The sequence below is a fragment of the Echinops telfairi genome, unplaced genomic scaffold (genome assembly GCF_000313985.2).
Source record: "Echinops telfairi isolate 266 unplaced genomic scaffold, ASM31398v2 ScPeMD7_9;HRSCAF=40, whole genome shotgun sequence".
NCBI lineage: Eukaryota > Metazoa > Chordata > Mammalia > Afrosoricida > Tenrecidae > Echinops > Echinops telfairi.
Window position 1 is genome coordinate 34,276,585 of NW_022103906.1, and position 10,340 is coordinate 34,286,924.

Sequence of the window (10,340 nt, forward strand, 5' to 3'; positions counted from 1 at the left end):
AGATTCAAAGAGACATAGCAGGCAAGCTGGCATGAAATGGGGAGCTAACAACAATGAATACAAGGAGGAAGAAATGTCCTAGAATTGATTGTAGGGATGTGTGCACAACTCTAATGAATGTGATTGAACTACTGAAATTGATGATAAGTGAATTGTATGCAAGGGAAACTTAAAAATAAGTAAATTAATTTTTTAAGTCATTCAAAAGAAGAGCACCTGGAATAAGATACATATAGGGAGAGCCATCTTTGGAAAGTACATTGTGGGAATTGCTATCAATGTCACGAATCAAAATGTGTTCAGTGGAAAACCAATTTGTTCTGTAAATGTTCCCCTAAGTTAAAACAAAGCCAAAAGCACACCTTATTACAAATAAATAAATGAACTAGGGAGAGTGAGGGGAAACCCGAGTTTTATAAAAATTTAGATGCAACATCACTAGGCATTCACTTTATTTGGTTCCTTCTGACTTATTTTTGTCTTCTCACATACTCACAGTGAATGAGTCCATTTCAGCTTATAACAAGCTTATAGGACAAAACAGAACTTTCCCCTGTGGTTTTCTGATACTGTAAATCTTTTTTAGAGAGTAGAAAACCTCATCTTTCTCCAAAGGAGCAGCTCGTGGTCTTGAACTGCTGGCTACAAGAGTAGCAGCCCACTGCATAATCCACCACGCCAAGGCTCCAGGATTGGGGGCATCCAGCAGAAACTAGGAAAGAGGCTCATAACAGATCCTCTCCCCAAACCCTCAGAAACTTGATTTTCACTTCTAGTCTCCAGAATTGTGTAAAAGTAAATTTCTTTTCTTTAATGCCGCTTATTTGGAAGTATTTGTTATGACAGATCTAAGAAACCAAGGCAGCATTTTGCTCCTAATGATTCCTGGTCTGAAGAGATCCAGAAGCACATCTTGAAACCTTCCCTATTACCAGCAGTTGCCTCTGACTGCGGCGTATGACCAAACAAATGGAACCATGGGCCTGCCTCTTCTTTCCCACAAGAAGTCGCACTGTTTAGCTTTGAGCTTCCCCAGCTCTTTTCAGAAAGGTAGTACTTCCAGTTAGACAACTCTGTTCCCTCCCAATATCTGTTTACAAGAAAACGATGGTTGCAACATCAGTTGCTTGGGCTGCACCCAGCCATTTAGGTTAACAGCTAAACCTTGCCCAAGAGTGGGTGTATTTGGTCAAATACAGGATTCCTAGTTCAATTTCAGATAGCAAAAAATAATGGTGTAGTGTAAGTATGACCCCAATATTGAAAAGCATATATTTTGTTAAGCTCCATAGAGTCAGTTCCAACTCATAGCAACCCTAGGTATACACAGAAGTGCTGCCCCATTTTGCATCATCCTCACAATTATTGCTATGTCTGAGCCCATGCTGTCAATCATTGTGTCAGTTTATCTTATGAAGGATCGCCCGCTACCACTGGCCCTCTGCTTTACCTAGACTCATGTCCTGCTTCAGGAACTGGTCCCTCCTGATGACACATTCCCATTCGATGAGACAAAGTCATCATCTAATATTTATTGTGGCAGTACTTCTTCTAAGACACATTTTAAAAATTACTATTATTCTGGAATCAATGCCATCTAGTCCATTCCAATGCATAGGCGCTCCATAAAGGGTTTTCAAGGCTATAAATATTGACAAGAGTAGGTAGTCTCATGTTTCTCCTGCATTCTTCTGGAAGCCCGTGGTATGTTCAGTATTCTTTGTCACTAGGATAATTCAAGAGCACCAAGTCATCTTCATTCTTTCTTATCCACTGTCCAGCTTTCCTATGCAGATGAGGCGATTAAACACATCATGGTTGGGTCAGGCACACCTTAGTCCTCAAGTTTGATTTTTAGCACTCAAAAGAGGTCTTTTGCAGCAAACTTGCCCAATGCAATACATCATTTGATTTGTTGACTGCTGTTTTTGTGGGTGTTGATTGTGGAAATGAAATCCGTAACATCTTCAATCATTTCTCCATTTATCATAATGTTGTCTGTGGATCCATTTGTAGGGATTTTTGTTTCTTTGTGTTGAGGTGTGATCTATACTGAAGATCTTTGATCTTCATCAATAAATGCTTCATGTATACTTTGATTTCAGTAAACAGTGTTGTGGGATCTGTATATTTCAGGTTGTTAATAAGGGTTCATGGAAACATAAGGCTATTTTCTTCATCATATACTCCAGTTTCCCAGCCTATTTGCTAGTTTCCAGGGTGAACAGGTTGAAGAGGAAACAGCTATAAACATTACCATAGGACATCGACCTGATGAACTCCTTCCCTGATTTCAGCCCAAGCAGTATCCTCTTATTCCGTTGGAATACCATCTTGATAGAGTTTCTGCATGAACACAGGAAGTTTTCTAAAATTACCATTCTTCAACATGCTATTAGCGATAGTTAAGATTGTTTCAGAAGTCTCAGTGATTCTTCAGATATGATGTAATCATCCCTCAAGATGAGATCTGATATGATGTAATCACTTCCATGGTCAGTTCTGCTATGAGGGGCCAATAGTTAAAAGGAAGTTTCCTAGGGGCTTTGACCTACTTCCAATAGATGTGGACACTCAGGCAAAGCTTGTTGACTTTTTCCTGGGTCCAGATTCTACATCTGGCTCATCACCTGACCTCCGTTGTTGGGACTAAAGGTCGAAACTTGTTGCATTGCTTGCTGATTCTAGGATACGTAACAGCCTGCCATCCGATCTGCTGATCTTGGGTTTATCACCCTCTGCAGCTATGTGATTCAGGAGAGGCCTCAGGCCTGACATCTGACCCACAGACTTGAAACTTGTCAGCCTGTACAACTGGGACTACCATTCATCTGTCACTTTGCAATTCCATGGTGGTTTGTGTGTTGTTATGATGCTCGAAGCTATGCCACTGGTATTTCAAATACCAGCAGGGTCACCCATGGTAAGTGATTTTCAGCAGAGCTTCCAAATGAAGAACAGACTAGGAATAAGGAATAGGCTGGCCACTTCTGAAAAACTAGCAACTGGAGACCTGCTGAACAGTCATAGAACACTGTGTGAAATAACACCAGAAGATAAGCTCTTTAGGTTGGAAGACACCCAAAATGCAACTGAGGAAGAGCTGCCGCCTCAGAATGGAGTTCACCTTAATGACATGGATGACATAGAGCTTTTAGGACCTTCATTTGTGGATGGGATACTACGCAAAGTGAGAAGAAATAGCTATAAACATCCATCACTAACATGGAATGTACAAAATATGAATCTAGGAAAGTGGGAAATGATGAAAAATGAAATGGAATACACACAGATCAATATCCTAGATTTTAGTAAGCTGAAATGGATTGGTATTGACCATTTTAATCAGACGATCACATTGTTTACTATGCCTGAAATGATAAATTCAAGAGGAGTGGTGTCACATTCATCAGAAAGAACATTTCAAGGGCTAGGATCATATCTAACACCTACAAGGAAGTCCAGTTAATACAACAATTATTTAAATTTACACACCAAGTACTAAAGCCAATGATGAAGAAGAAGTTTACAAACTTCTTTGGACTAAAACTGTTCAAACATGCAATCAAGATGCATTGATAATCATAGGTGATTGGCATGTGAAAGACGGAAACAAGGAGGATGGATCAGGAATTTTAAAATATGACCTTGGTGACAGAAATGAAGCTGGAGATTACATAATAGGAGTTGCAAAACAAATGATTTCTTCATTGCAAATATCTTTTTCAACAACCTAAACAGCGACTGCATCTGCGGACGGAGGCCCACACAGTGCAGAGGAACTGAACTGACTGCATCTGTGGAAAGAGGCGATGGAGAAGCTGAGGTCATTAGCCAAAAGAAGGCCAAGTATCTACTGGGGAACAAACCATCAATTGCTCACATGGAAGTTCAAGTTGCAATTGAAGAAAATTAAAGCAAGTCCATGAGAACCCAAATACGACATTAATTACATTCCACTTGAACTTACAGAATCTTTGAACCTTTAAACAGTAAGGACGGAAGACCAGAGGAGCTGTGGGATGACATGGAGAACATCGTCTATGAAGAAAACAAAAGGTCAGTATAAAGACAGGAAAGAAGAAAAGACCAAAGTGACTCTGGGAAGGTACTGTCACTAAATGATTAAGTGAAAGAGCTGAACGGGACATTTCAAAGGGCAGTTTGAAAGACAAAGTTAAGCATTCTCCCCCCTCCCCCACCTCTGCCTGGTGCCCCCCCCACCTTAGAAATGAACATTGAAGATGGCTTTTATTGATATGTCGATTTGGAAAGGATGGTAACGCTTGTACAATAAGCATCACTAGGCCATGGGCTTAGGTGGAGAGCAAATGTTTTGAGAATGATGAGGGTAACGAATGTACAAATGTGCTTTACACAATTGATGTATGTATGGATTGTGATAAGAGTTGTATGAGCCCCCAGTAAAATGATTAAAAAACAAACAAACAATAAGCATCACTAGGACAAATTAAAAAGACAAAGAGATCTCTGACATGACTCCTGAGCAAATTAAGAAAACGGCATCCCCTTGCAGGGCTCCTTACTTCCCGTCCTTCACAAACGTCCCCCCTGCTGATGGACGCGGTCAGCAGTGACGGGATGGCTTCAGCAATCTGCTTCGCTTCCAACGAGGACGCCTGGCCGATGCCCACATTCTTCTCCAGCAGGCTTTCCCCAGCACCATCAGTGTGGGGGAGATACAGGTAGTCGTTTCCTGGGGCTCCACAAAGGAGCACTCCATCACTCCCTCCTCTCCGTTGAACGCGTTCACCATGGAGAAGGCAAAGCAGGTGCTTGTGGAGGCCATGGCGGCAGAGCTTGCCCCCCTTTTGCCTTGAACACCTCCGTGCTGGCCTCCTGGATGAGCCCCATCGGGGCTGTCAGCTAAATTCCACCTTGGGCGTACACTGGGAGACCAGGGGGATGGTGGTCTTCCCGGAGTGGGGAAGGGATGTTGACTCGAGCCAGATCCAAACCCTTCAGCTCCACCCCCAAAAGTATTGGCCCTGACAATGTCCAGGGTGATCATGCCAAAGATTTATGGTGTTGTGCATGCCGTGCTTCTATAACACTTCTGCTGTGATGGGGATGGTGCAGTTGACTGGATTTGCAATGATGCAGATCATGGATACAGGGTAATACTGGGCACAGGTGGACACAGTGGCTCTGGTCTCGAATGGGGCTCAGGTCAGCGGCTACTCCAGGAGTCTGAGCAATATCTCAGAGGGTCAGGCGACTCACCAAGGGGCTGTTCTTCAGAAGCGAGCAGGAACTGCCTGATTGCTCCAGAAGCCCACAACATGGCGACATTAGCATTGTTCTAGACTGGAGGCTGCTGCTGTTGCTGCGGAGTGCATCGCTGGAACAGGGCATGTCGGGGAGCAAAAGAGCTGGCAACGAACAAATGACTCCATCGACCTCTACACACGGGGCAAGTCCTCCTGGCCTTGAGAGACTCCAGTTGACCATTCTAATGAAATGGGCAAAGACCTAGAGTTAGAAAACCAAAATGAAAGAGCACTCTCAGAATATTTCAAGCTGAAAGAAAAACCGTTTAGGCTTTGAGTTTCAATATTGAAGGATTCTATAGACAAAAATTGAATGATGCAGGAAACAAGAAAAGAAGATGGAAGGACTACACAGAGTCACTGTACCCAAAATAATTTGCTAACATTCAACCATTACAAAAGGTAACATATGATCAAGAACCGCTGGCACTTTAGGAAGAAACCCAAGCTGCGCTAAAGGCATTAGCAAAAAACAAGGCTCCATGAACTGATCAAATGCCAATTGAAATGTTTCCACAGACTGATGCAGCATGGGAATCACTTGTCTATGCACTCACTGGTCAATCAACTAGAAGCAATCCATCTCTGTGCCTATTCCAAAAAAAGGTGACCCAGCAGAAAGCTAAAATTATGAAACATATTATTAATAATATGCAAGTAAAAATGTCCTGAATTTCCTGTAGTTCAACATGGGGCTGCAAGAAATTCAAACCTGATTCAGAAGAGGAAGTGGACAGTGGGAGCTCTCTGTTAATGTCAGATAGCTATGGGCCCAAAGCAGAGAATACCAGAAAGATGTATAGCTGTGTTTTCTTGACTATGCAGAGGCATTTGAATGTGTGAATCATACTAGGTTATGGATAATTTTGCAAAGAATGAGAATTCCAAAACATATCATTGTGCTCCTATGGAATTTGTATATAGTTCAAAAACAACAAAGGGAAACTGAGAGGCTTAAAATCAGGAAAGGTGTGCACCAGGGTTGTATCTTTATGCCTGACTTAATAGAGGGCTGACTTTCTTACCTCTACTAAGGATTTGTCCTGTGGAGCAGCAGTCGGTTCACTTGCTCCAAGTGAGAGAGAAAAAGAGAAGTTTGTTAGAAGGTGACCCCAGCAGGAGGCTAACAGCAATGCAGCAGACTTGATGGAGTCTAGCCTGGGCCCAGAATACGCAGAAATCATACACTTTTACACTGCAGTGCATACTTTGAGTGAGTTATGTATTTTCCACGTACTTTCTATTACTCAAGTCACAAAATAATCACTATAACAATTAGATAAAACAATGAGAGTAGCATTTATGATACACAAGCATTCATATGAGGGAGTATCCAAAAAAAACAGAATTTTTTTTCAAAGCTATGCATTTAAATTTTTTTACAAAACAACCTCATCACCTTCAAAATACTCTCCATTACACTTAAAACATTTGTCAAACCTGCCATTCTATTCCTGGAAACATTTTTCAAACATCTGTTTGGATGGCTGACGGCACCTCCCTCCAGTTTGGTTTTTTTTTTTTCTTCACCTCTTTTATGTTGCCAAATTTCTGTCCTTTCATGTCTCTCTTCATTTGAGGAAACAAAAAGAAGTCACATGGAGCAAGGTCAGGTGAATTAGTGTGTGTGCCAAAAACTGCCACACCGAGATGGCTGTGTGAGCACGTGCATTGTTGTGGTGGCAAAACCAGTTCCCTGTCTGCCACAAATCAGGGTGTGTTTTTTTGTCACACACTGTTTTGCAATGTTTTGAGAACCTCTAAATAGAAAGCTTAATTAACAGTCTGACCTGGTGAAACAAACTCCAAATGCACTAAGAGTCGACATTTTCATCTGTTAGGGAAGTGGATGGATGTCCAGAAAGAGGTTTGTCATCAATCAACATTTCACCTTTTTTGAAAGGAGAAAACCACTCATACACTTGAGTTTTTCCCATAGTGCTGTCCTTGTAAGCTGTGTTCAGCATCACAACAGTTTCCGCAGCATTTTTCCAGAGCAGGAAACAAAATTTCACAGCCACATGCTGTTCTCTTAAGTCAGCCATCACACACAAAAAAACAAGGTTTGAACGAAACTGCTTTTACCAAAAAACTCACTGTGACCAAAGAGAACCTTCCCAGGTGATGCCACTGGGTGCACTAACTCAGAGAGAGTTGATAGATGTTTGCCTAGTGGGGAAAATGCATACTCGGAAAGCTCCACTCTACCTAGAGCAATTCTGGATTTTGAAGGTACCCCCTCATATGTGTATGTATATATATATAGGTTGTTGTTAGGTGCCATAAGTTGGTTCTGACTCATAGCGACCCCATGTACAACAGAAAAAAACACTGCCCAGTCTTGTGCCATTCTCACAATCATTCTTTAAAAACAAAACAAACAAACAAAAACCCAATTATATTGGCATAAAATCAGATATCACACAATCCGATAGTTCAATTATATTAAAAAGGGTTGTACCATCATCACCACAATTCTAGAACATTTTCTTCTTTCTTGTACTCATTGTCATTAGCTCCCCGTTTCCTCCCAAACTTCCCTGTAATACTCCAAAGAAACCATTAATCCAGTTACCATCGCTATAGTTTTACCTATCCTACATTTCAAATACAGAAAAACATATCAAAACAAACCAAATAAAACAGGGGGAAATCTCAATTGAAAAGAAAACAAAATATTAAAAATAAGAACAAAATTTAAATGGGTTAAAAGGGAGATCAAATGATAAGGTGTTAAAAAAATTTTTTTGTTTTAATTCCTCTTTTTGTTGGGAGTTCCTACAGATGTCATAACATTCCACAATTCCAATAATTCGAGCATAGTTGTACAATTGCTACTACAACCAGTTTCAAAACATTTTCTTTCTTCTTGAACTCTTTGCTATCAGTGTTAAGTTTTAACATCTGCAACAATACACTTTCCGATATACTCTGCATGATAGCAAGGCTATTCACATCCTTGTTCTATGATCAGAGGGAAATTACCAGAGGCTTAATCCACATGTATTTCCCTTCATTTAAAAAAAATTCATTTTATTGGGGGATCGTACAATTCTTATCACAATCCATGCATACATCCATTGTGTCAAGCACATATGTACATTTGTTGCCATCATCATTCTCAAAACATTTGCATTCTACTTGAGACCTTTCCCTTCATTTTTTTAAAAAACTGAAACAACTTTAAAATGGGTCAAAGGGAGATCAAATGATAAGACATTACATTTTAACCTAACTACACCTGCCATAATCAACTTCACAGTGCTCTCTGTCCTATAGCAAAGCCATCCACATCCCTCAACTATGGTCAGAGGGGAATCACTGGAGCCTACTCGATGTGTAGACCCTGCAAATGGATTTTTGGCTTCCCACTATCATCCATTGCCTTCTGCAAGCCTAGTGTTCACAATTTATGCTCTGAAACTATTCCCTCCTTTGGATTTGGATTTCATTACCTATAGTCCTCAGATCACACAAGCTTCTGTGCTTCTTCCATGTAGACTTAGTTGATGCCTCACTTAGACAGCTGCTTACTTGAAGACAAGCCTTTAAGGGTCCAGACACTATTCTTTCTGATAGTTGGGCACCATGTGGTTTCTTCACCACACTTTTCTATAGCACCCATCTCTTCATGAGGATATCAAGTAGGGTGATCTCTTCATAAGGGGACTATCAAGTAGGACTACTCACAACCATTCTTACATTTGAGTCTGTAGAAGCATCTACTGTATCGATCCATCTGGTTGAAGGTCTTCCTCTTTCACTGCCCAAACACTTTACCAAGCATGTTGTCTTTCTCCAGGGACTGCTCCGCCCTAATAACATGCCCAAAGTATGTGAGAAGAAGTCTCAACATCCTGGCCCTTAAGGAGCATTGTGGTTGTACTCCTTCCAAGACAGATTTGTTTGTCCTTTGGGCAGTTCATAGTAATTTCAATATCCTTCTCCAGCACCACAAGTCAAATGCATGGATTCTTCTTCAGTCTTCCTTATTCAATGTCCACCTTTCACGTGTCTATGAGGCAGTTGAAAACATCATGGCTTTGGTCAGGTGCACCTTAGTCCTCAAAGTGACAATCTTCCTTTGCAACACTCTTTTAAAAAAAATAATTGTATTGGGGGCTCTTACAGCTCTCATAACCTTCCATACATCAATTGTATCAAGGATATTTGTATATATGTTGCCATCATCATTTTCTAAACATTTACTTTTTATTTGAGGCCTTGGACTGTAACTCTTTTTTTTCTTTAAATCATTTTATTAGGGGCTCATACAATTCATCACAATCTATACATCCATCCATTGTGTCAAGCATATTTGTACATTTGCTGCCATCATCATTCTCAAAACATTTGCTTTCTACTTGAGCCCTTTGTATGAGCTCCTCAATTCCCCCACCCTCCACACCTCCCCCTCATGAACCCATGATAGTTTATAAATTATCATTATTTTTTCATGTCTTACACTGTATTTTGTCATGTCTTACACTACCTGATGTCTCCCTTCACCCACTTTTCTGTTATCTGTCCCCCAGGGAGGGGGATATATAGAGATCCTTGTGATCGGTTCCCCCTTTCTATCCCACCTTCCCTCCACCCTCTGCCTATCTCACCACTGGTCCTAAAGGGATCATCTGTCCTGGATTCCCTGTGTTTCCAGTTCCTATCTGTACCAGTGTACATCCTCTGGTCTAGCTGGATTTGTAAGGTAGAATTGGGATCATGATAGTCGGTGGGGTGGTGGTGGTGGTGGTGGAGGTATTTAAGAACTAGAGGAAAGTTGTATATTTCATCATTACTACACTGTACCCTGACTGGCTCATCTCCTCCCCACAACCCTTTTGTAAAGGGATGTCCAGTTGCCTACAGATAGGCTTTGGGTCCCCACTCTGCACTCCCCCTCATTCACAATGATATGATTTTTAGTTCTTTGATGCCTGATCCCTGATCCCATTGACACCTTGTGATCACACAGGCTAGTGTGCTTCTTCCATGTGGGCTTTGTTGCTTCTCAGCTAGATGGTCGCTTGTTTATCTTCAAGCCTTTAA

At 41.1% G+C, this 10,340-nt stretch overlaps 1 pseudogene; it reads right to left on the minus strand.

Moving 5' to 3' along the window:
• Positions 1-2,201: 2,201 nt before the first annotated feature.
• The window catches only part of LOC101647565, a 10,411-nt pseudogene continuing 2,272 nt past the window's right edge, over positions 2,202-10,340 (minus strand).